We start from the raw sequence: 10,168 nt of genomic DNA, 5'->3' as shown, positions 1-10,168 counted from the left end.
TGGGGAAAACGGTAAAAAAAGTAGCGGCGACCAAATATCGTAAACCCTTTTCGCTGTAGAGAATTTGACGTCGCACAAGGCGCTCGCGTCGAAAAAATGCATTGTTTAGATTATATTGCAGATATCGAATAGTTTCAAACACAGGAGAATCCACAAATTAGGTTACCTCAAAGGTCAGGACAAGGTTTTACATCATACAAAAATATGTCACTGTGACGTCACAAACGTAAGTCTTACTTATCCCTGATTATTGGAAAAGCAAGGGTTTTGCAGCAACGACATTACTCTGAACTTCGATAAAACGGGGATGGTGCGTTTCTTTGCTCAGTGACATTACATGACGTAATTTTGGATGTGATGTCATAACTTTACCCTCACCTTTGCGTTGACTTTAATTTGATGATTCCAACATTTCTACGAACTATATTGCGAAAAATACATTAGTGGTTGATTGTGGCTAATTAAATAAATCATTTACGACGGGATCTCGTAAAGCAAAAAGTGGTACGACAGAATAAAGGGTGTTGTGTTGCATAATCAGCTAACTTGGTCGGTTTTTCTCGGCGGTCTTTGCCAGCATCAGAATTGTACTAAACCAGTTTTACAATGTTTTCCGTTCCTACGTATAAGGCTTGCTGCCAGCACTCGTATGGTTAAAGCGCCTTCTATGACGTCATGCAATAATAATCTCGCTTTCGCAACGGTAAAAATGTGACTTTGGTCAGCTGTATCTCGGAAACGAGTCGCCGTTTCAAGCTACTTTTTTCTCCAAAACTGTTTTAAAGTTATGTCCATCTCTTAGTTTAATTATTGATGTGTTTTATTTTTCCGTGTCACATGCACTTTAAATAATTTTGAAGTCCGAACTTTACGGTGCGTAATATTGTTGGGGCGTCGTAAGCTTGCGTGGCATTGGACAAATTTTACTTAGAAAAGAAACTGCGTGACCTTTCAGCCGTTGCCCTTTATAAAAAAAGGCCGAACATTGAAATATACTGCGGGAGTTACTATTTGGGTTCAGCACACATCCCTAGAAAAGAAGCATTTTTTACATACAAACATGATCGTGGAAACAAATAACATTTAGAGGCAAAATCTTGACCAACATAAAACTCATTGCAAAAATACGAAGGAATGCTTGACTTGTTTTTGGTTTAGGTACTCTGTTGTCACTAATATACGCGTACGCGTTTTGTATCAAAGTAGATGATATGAATGCATTATAATTAAAATAGTCCAATTTGACGACGTATGCAACGGTTTCCAATTTGACGGAAAAAAATGAAAACTTTAGTTCAATATATTTAAAATTACTTTGAAATAAGAAGTGGCGAAATTGCAAAAAAACTCATAAGATTGACATACAATCAAAATTAGTGCATGAAATGAAATAATTGACATACAAATTTAACATTAGTGTGCTGTGATGAAACTGATGAACTAATCGGCCTTTGCGTAAAACTAAAGGTACATCTACAACCAACATATATCCAAAGTTTTTCGGTTCTACGTCACCTAAAAATTGTAGAAAACTGCACGAAAAGTAGCGGCGACCAAAAATTGTAAACCTTCGCGCTCGCGTCTAAAAAATGCATTTTTTTTGTTTGTTTATATAGGAGAGGGCGCCTTATATTGCAGATATCGAATAGTTTCAAACATCCACAGATTACGACATTACCCTGTATTTCGGTAAGACGGGGATGGTGCGTTTCTTTGCTCAGTGACATTACACGACGTCAGTTTGGGTGTGATGTCATAACTTTAACCCTACCTTTTGTGTTGACTTTAATTTGATGATTCCAACATTTCTAGTTACGAACTATATTGCGAAAAATACGTTAGTGGTTGATTGTGGCGAATTAAATAAATCATTTATGACGCAAACTCGTAGGCAACACTACTGCCATGCAAAAAGTGGTATTATGACAGAATAACGGTGTTGTGTTGCATAATCAGCTAGTTTGGTCGGTCTTTCTCGGCGGTCAAAATTCAATTAACCTTCTATCGTTTCCTGTGAGTGGACAAAACGACAACGCTAAACTAACGGTTTGTTTCTGTCGTGTTTTCAAAAGTTCATGTATCACGTTAGCGCTCATAAATGCTGTAACAACAAGAACACTCTGTCCCAGTAACTGTTTTATTAATACACAACTAAATAAGACATAATAGGTCGAACCATAGCGGCCGTCTGTGTACAGCTAAAATTAACATCAAAATCCGTTTGTTGCACTTGTTCACTTGTTGTTCCCTGTTTAATGTAGCACTATACTAAACCAATTTTACAATATTTTTCATTCCTACGCATAAGGCTTACAGTCAGCACTCGCACAACCATAGCGCCTTCTATGACGTCACGTATACCCCGTGAAACCACTGAGTTCCTGTTGCTCGGTGGGTAGAGCGTTGGGCCTGGTTAGCCCAGGGTCGTTCACACCTCACCGAGAGCTTGATTGCGAAGCCTGTGAACCTTACTTTCAAAGTTATTAACCTTATTGATTAGAAAAATGTAGAGCCAAAACTATGTGCCCTGTTTATGTATTGTACTTTCTTTCAGTTAATAAAGTTCTACGCAAGTCGCTTCAACCCAAAAGCCAAATCCAGTTTTTGGAAGGCCGTATGCAAGAGAATTACAACTTGAAACACAATCGTGAGCCACTCAAAATGTCACTGAGATCCGTATTTAGAACACCCCTTGCATAACTAATCCAAATGTAGCATGTATTTATAATGGTGGTCAAAAGTGTAACAAACAAAGAAAGGAATGCTCTAATTTTCATCGCTGCCTTTTATGATCTTTAGGGACTTTCATGGTGACTTTCAGGCCAGCAACATTTCTAACTATGATACATGTCACGGCAACTTGGAACACAAAATAAAAGAAACGACAAAAAGATGGAGAAATTGCTACTTAGGAATAATAGCTGGCCCACAAACACAAAACAAAACCGTAGACGATTTAAGATTTAGCAGAAAGGTAAACAATTAGAGATTTGTTTTTGGAATATTGAAGTGGTGAACAGCAACATATCAGTGTGTAAAATTTTCATGATATGCACTTAAAGCAACATCTTCATGACAAAACCAGACCATAAAAAAATAAAAACGTTGACAACTTAATTGTCGCTTGTCATGGGAACATCAGCGACTTCAAAGAATTAGTTACACGTAGACTTCGCCCCCTACGAAAACCTCATCTGAAAGTTGCATTTCACTAAGTTTTTTTTCCACCGCTGCTATGTACAGGTCCTTGCTTACACCTTGGTTGGTCCATTCGTGTGAAGCCTGAATACTTCCTATGGCTTCGTTGTAGAGGACTTGTGCTCTAGCATTGTTTCCTAACTTGGCGTAAATATCTCCAATGTAGTCACACAGCTGCCCTGTTGAACACGATTTTGCACGTGCAGGCAGCAAGGTTTTGAAGCCTCTAATTACTTCAAAGCACACCTCAGCCGCCTTCTCAGAATGCGAATGGTCATGGATTGCGCAACACACATGAACGACGTGTTTCAGTATGTTGTGGCATGAACTGACTTTTGCCGTGTAGTCAATGTTGCTCTTTCTTATTTTATCCAGGACTCTGACAAACACAGGCATGAGTTTATCCCTGACGTCATCGTCCTTGAATCTTTTCGTCATTTCGTCTGCAAGGTTTCGGCAAGTGGCTGAGATTTTCTCAGACCAAAACTGACGTTCCCGACTTCCGATTCTCAGGACATCGTACAGGCTCATTGACATCCTAATGAACTCGACGGCAAGTGAAAACATGCATCTGTCTTGCAAACCTCCGACGATTTCGAGGCAGTTCATTGTTAGGGTGAAGTGATTGCGTGTGGGCAACCTTGCCCGTAGTTGGATCAGAAAATGATTGCATTGCTTTGTGAGGTTTCTTTCGTCATCCTTCTGTCTGATCATCGTCATAATTTCCTCGCTTGTCTCGAAAAGAATTTCTGAGAAACAGGACAAAATATGTTTAATTGTTTGTAGCGATGTTAAAAATGCCCCCAGAAATTAACTGAACTTACGCAAATACAGTTCTGGGTCTGATGTCGAATTCGAACTAGTCGTGTAGAACAACCCTGAAAAACTTGATAATTTACCTAAACAAAAGACAGTACTGAACTATAGTCAATTCCTACGTAGGGGAGACCGGGGATAGCTCGGACGGTTTGGGGAAAATTGCTCATATTTTTTTTAAATTATGAACCACATTCTTAAATTTTATTTTGTTGTAAGTAGTAAAGCATTGCTCAAAAAACAAAAGGTTTTCGTTCGTTTTAGCTCATTAAAAATGTTTATTCAGCCCATTTTTTAAACAGGTCTCAAATGTCCGAAGTCACCCCGGTACCGGGGTAACATCGGACGTCACTGGGGATGTCTCGGACAGCAAGTTTTAACAGACGTTTTTTTATTTATTTAACAAATAACTGAAATCATACTTGACGCAATATCAGCATTGGGGCATTAGCGCATAAAATATCATTCAAGCTTTCAGGAATCGGGGCGTGGCCACTTATCGTTTCGACCCTTCCACACATTCATGCTTTGGGTAAATCGTGTACGTTTAACGGCAGCACGGATATCATAGATTTTAGAGTCAACAAAAGATTTTTTATCTTTGGGACTTTTTCTTACTGCCAAAATTCAATCATTTCATCCAGCCTCTGTTTATTCTCTACTATGACCGATAATTTTTCATAAAACTCAAAAATTGTTGCCTTTTCGCGATTTTTTGCCATGATGTCCGAAGTATCCCCGACCACGTGACGACATAGAAATTCCTAAACTATGGCCGTATTTTTAAAGGTAACACAAAATCATCATTGGCCTATCCAAGAATACATATTTGAATATGCAATCAACCAAAACTTACTGCATTTTCATTAACTGTGACTGATATATAACCTTCCACATACAAATTGAAAAACTTGGTTCACTGATAAATCGACTTTTTCGATTATAACTTTTTAAGCAGACATGATTTAATTACAAAGTTCCTGTTAACGTTTGATGGAGACATAAAGCTTTTGTAAAAGTGTCTTAACAATACCTAATTGTGACGTAAAACGCCTGGTCCGAGGTATCCCCGTGTCCGAGGTATCCCCGGTCTCCCCTATGTCCGGTTTATCTCTTTCTTGTGGTGAGTCCAAGGTTAGGGATAGCTCTGAGAGAGAATTTTTTCAAGGTTACGTAATACCAGACTATCGATTACTTGTTGAACATACTTAATGTATTTTTAAACGACTGGATCTCCATAAACTGATTGTTGAAGTTTGTCAAGTCAACGCATGCATGTTTTGGAAGTATATCAGGTGACTTTCCCTTTAGGATTTTAGTAATTTTTTTCCATTCGCGGTGAATGACGAGACCATTGCACGACTGGATTTGTACGGAAGCCTCCCGTAAAACTATAAACAACATTCTTGTATAGGTGAAATTAAGAAATGTTACGTGAACCTCTTACTTTCTGAACTCAAAGGACGTTTGCTGGGTTCGGGGTCCCAACATCGGATCATCGTGGTTTTCAAAAATTCAAAGACGTCTTGACCATGGGAAAGTTTTTCTTTAAGTTCGTCAATTAACCCCAAGTCGGGTCGAAACTTTCTATGCAACAGATTTGCGTACAGTGCAATTTCGTTTGAACCAAAGTAGACCGGCTTTCGGGTCAATGTTTCGTAAATTATCATCGAAAGACTGTGAAAATATTGTTAATAAATAACGCCAACTCTATTTCCCAAGTACTTTTACCTGTAAATGTCCATCGACGGTTGTCTGGTTGCTTTGGAGTCTTTTAGGAACTCTGGAGCGACATGAGTTAATGTGTACTGGCGTGATACTTGGATCTGGACGGATTCGAACAACACTGATCCATCCCTGTTTCCCTCTGCGTTATTGATATTAGCCGATCCAAGATCAGCCAATTTCACAACGAAATTGAAGGTAAACAAGACATTGGATGGTTTCAAATCGCCGTGACAAATAAACGCGCCATTTTTGAAATTGTGCAAATAATCTAAGCCACAAGCCAACTGCCGAATAATGCATAGCGAAATATCTAAAGGCATATTTGGAATTTTCTCTGAGAAAAAAAGCTCATGCAACGATCCACCATCAATGTATTCCATTGTGATGGCGATGCAATTTCCCCAACTCGTGATGCCAAGAACTTTAACGATGTTGTCATGATACAGTTTGCTGAGAATGTTTGCTTCTCTTGTTACGCTGAAGAAAACAAAATTTACATTGTGGCTGCTGATTTTTGAAGCACACTTTTGTGCTAAAATCGTTAGATGCATATGTGTTGGGTTTTAGTCGCAAATTTGGGTGAAAAAAGTATTTGTGACCAAACTTAATATATCGCGACTAAAATTCTATATATTCCAAAGTCTATCTGCGCACTTGGCCTTTATTTTAGAAAGTAAACACAGAAGATTTTATCCTGTAACTTACTTCATGCTTTCAACAACTGTGCATGCAGCATATTTAGAAGAGTGCCTTACTTTACAAGAGACTTGCTGCATTTTCCCATAAGGTTGTAACATTTGACCGCCACTGTATCGTACTCTTCATGGTAACACCGTCGAACATGACCAAACGAACCACAACCCAAGTAGTCCACTAGGTGGGGACTTGTCTTAAAACTTTCAGGACTAAGACGATACAATGTCCTTGTGAAAGCGCGATCCCATTCCTAAGCAGTTAAACTTTGATTAAAGTTACAATTGGTTTGACAAACAGCTCACCTTTGAGTTTTGTTTTCTTTCCTTCTCCATTCACTTATACATCACTTACGTGCTACTTTGTCAATGATGGACAACCAGTTCCAAACAAGCAGTTACATGAGGTAATTGTCCTCACCAGTGTGCATTAAATCTCCGACACACGAAGGGACCGCCCTTTGTAAACATAGAAAATGGACAGTGTGTACCGAAACTTTGAAGCGTTCAGCCCTTATTACGTTTCAGCATCTGTGTGGCTATTGTCTTTCTTTTTGGGTACCGTTTGAAAAATCAGTAGTTTAAACTTCACTGGATCATGCAACCAAGCTACCCTGGCAGACTGTAGATCGATTACCGTATATACAGTTGCTGATTATAAACCGAAAAAAGTCGAACTTGCAGACAGCTCTTACGATGCTTAAAAACAGAAAAATGTATTTCGCGCTGCGGAATGCAAAACACAAAAGCAACGTAAAAAACTAAGTACAGCTTCTGACTTTTATCTATTCGTTGCAAGTCAACGTTTAGAAACTGGTATGCCGTCGCGCAAGTTTTTAGTGATTGTGAACCGCGAAAGCAAATCACAGGGCAAGTTAACGTTTAACTTTTGCGCACAGGAAAAAAGAAAACGTCACACGGGGATAAACCGCATTGTTATCCCAAACAATACGTGATGGTAAAATTCTGCTAATCTAATCGTTTCGAACAACCGGTGCAGGCGATTCGTTACCCGACAAAACTTAACTGCATCACAACGGCGTTATAGCCTGTAAATGCCATGCCAGCAGCAAACAGCAAAAATTCAAATGATTGACATACAATCAACAGCATTAGTGCGATGTGTTAGACCTGGTCATAAAATTTTGAACTAATTTGCCTCGCCAACATTGATGTTCTGTCATAATATTTTGGACATAACTATCACGAACTCATTAAATTCAAAAGCAATATGAGGGGCACAAGCCTTCACGTGTCAAGCAAAAATGTGTATTTTGAGTGATACTGGATGCAACATTTCGGAATAAATAGTTACAACAACATTGTATCGTTACACAAAGCATGAATTTAGGAGATTGTAAACAACTTCCAGCATGAATGTGATTTTCACTTGGCCGATTGTGCCTAATTAACCATTACAATGTTTGAAAGCTCGTTTAGGTCAGTCGATAGAACGAACGAAACCTAGAACGAAAAAATAGAACGAAATTTTGCGACCTATAATAAAAGCAGAATTGAAGTTTCCTCAAATAACACAGAAATAGAACCAGGGAAAAGTACTAATAGGAAACCACCTGGGATAACTTCAGGCCAGTTTACCTAGATCAAAGTGAAAGTGAGTAAATTTTATTGCCGAGGTTTAGTGACGTAAAAGTAACTTGCAACATGTCGTGGGCTGAGAAATTAAACTTCGTACAGTAAGTGGTGGAATCCATCTTTATTACACGAAGAGAAAAAGTACTTTCACTTTGAGCTTTACGATCGGTTAGGAAAGTTATTTTACTCTTCTGCGGAAAGTCATTCATTTTGGATAAAAGTTGCTCCTCACATAAACCCGCAAAAAAATACATTCAAATGTTAACACAAACATTGCTCTATAACTGATATCTCCTACTTATATGCTCCGACCAAGAAAACCGCTGAAATACCAATATAAATTCATCATCATTACGGTCATGCTGATATAAGGGCTGACTTGTATCCGTTGTGTTAACAATTTCGAGGAACTTCCAACATGTGATTAGAAACGTTTTACCGCACACGTTGAATTTCATATTCACCAGACGTTTTGCCACTGCAATCAGCTGAATTTTATTTCTGGAAAAGCTATGTATGGTATTTTGTGAAATGCTTTCATAGGATCAGCCACAACCATGTGTCACGTGATGTAAAGGGAAATTGGGGAACACCCATCGGAAACCACCTGCTGGGATAAATATGGGACGTATACAGCCAGGAAGACCAAAGTGAAACAGAAAAGTGACAGAGGTACAAAGTTTTACTGTCAAACATTGCTATTAATTGCAACATGTCATGTGCGGATAAAAATAAATTCCCCTAGCGAGTTACGGAGTTCACCTTCCAAACAGAATAAGTCAACAATTGTACGCTACTTTCGTTTTAGCTTTAGCTAGAGAATATGTTCTGGTAACAAAGAAATGATTCAGATCGAGAAACTGTTGGAATTGAAACGTAGTCTCAGATGTGTGGGTATGGGAAGCATGTGTTCGATAGGTGTAACATGCAAATTGATTACAATTGTTTACACTTTAGATAATGTTTAAAAAGGATGTTGAAATAAGATCGTTGTGCCGAAATAAAGCTGAAATGAAAAGAAATGGAGACACCCAATGAAACGATAAGCAATGACGTAGGTAATTATGTGGTATAAGGGTGTTCGGTACAAACGATATTCTTTTTCAGCAAGGGAACTGGGATAGTCTTATTTCGACCGATCTTTTACGACTGAACGCGGAAAGTTTTAAAACAAGTCCATGCAAAGTTGATTATGTGAGCGCTGGTTCGTACAGCACAGTTCGCCGGTGTTACCATGAAGACTATGGCACTGTTGCGGCAAAATGTTACATTCTTTCCCGCAACGGTTATCGCCAAAGTGATGAGAAAAAGTAAGCAATCGATAATGAAGTGAATTTTTTTTCAACGGCGGATCCTGTTGTTTTTAAACAAAGCAGCACTCAATTCATCATTACAATGTTTACGGCTTCGTTTTTGTTTCAGCGTTGTCAGGGAAGCAAACATCCTTAGCAAATTATATCATAACAATATCGTCAAAATCGTTGGTATCGCGACTTGGGAAAATTGCATCGCCATCATTATGGAGTACGTCGATGGCAAAACGTTGCAGGAGATAATTTTTTCGGAGAAATATCCCAAAAATAAAAAAATTTCTTTGGATATTTCGCTTTGCATATTGCGACAAATAGCTTGTGCATTGGAATATTTACACCGTGGCAGGCAGAATGCAGTTATTTGCCACTGTGATCTCAAACCACAAAACATAATGATTACCTCAAACTTTGAACTGAAACTTATCGATATTGGATCGGCTAACATTTGCAACGCTGCTGGAGCAACCGATGCATCAATCTTGTTCGACTCCAGCGTTGACGTCAAAAAATCAACACAATATACTTTGGAATATGCTGATCCAAAGTTTTTGCGAAATACTTATGGACCGAAGTTTCCGTCGATGGACGTTTACAGGTAAACTGCCCGATTCCGTTTTGTGTGTTAACAAATCAATATGTATATATGTAGGCGCTCTAAAACACAGTAGACTGGATTTGATTGGTCCGACAAATTTGTGCTAATTAGAAGTTCGCATATTCCGTAGTCGTATGTTTTGAGTCGGACGCTGTGCGGTTAGTGGGATATCAGTAAAATTCGCCTTCAACTCACTTAAAAACCTAAAGATTCCAAAATGTACTGCAACA

This window comes from Ascidia mentula, chromosome 1 (assembly GCF_947561715.1).
Source record: "Ascidia mentula chromosome 1, kaAscMent1.1, whole genome shotgun sequence".
Taxonomy (NCBI): domain Eukaryota; kingdom Metazoa; phylum Chordata; class Ascidiacea; order Phlebobranchia; family Ascidiidae; genus Ascidia; species Ascidia mentula.
This window is presented reverse-complemented; position numbering follows the sequence as displayed.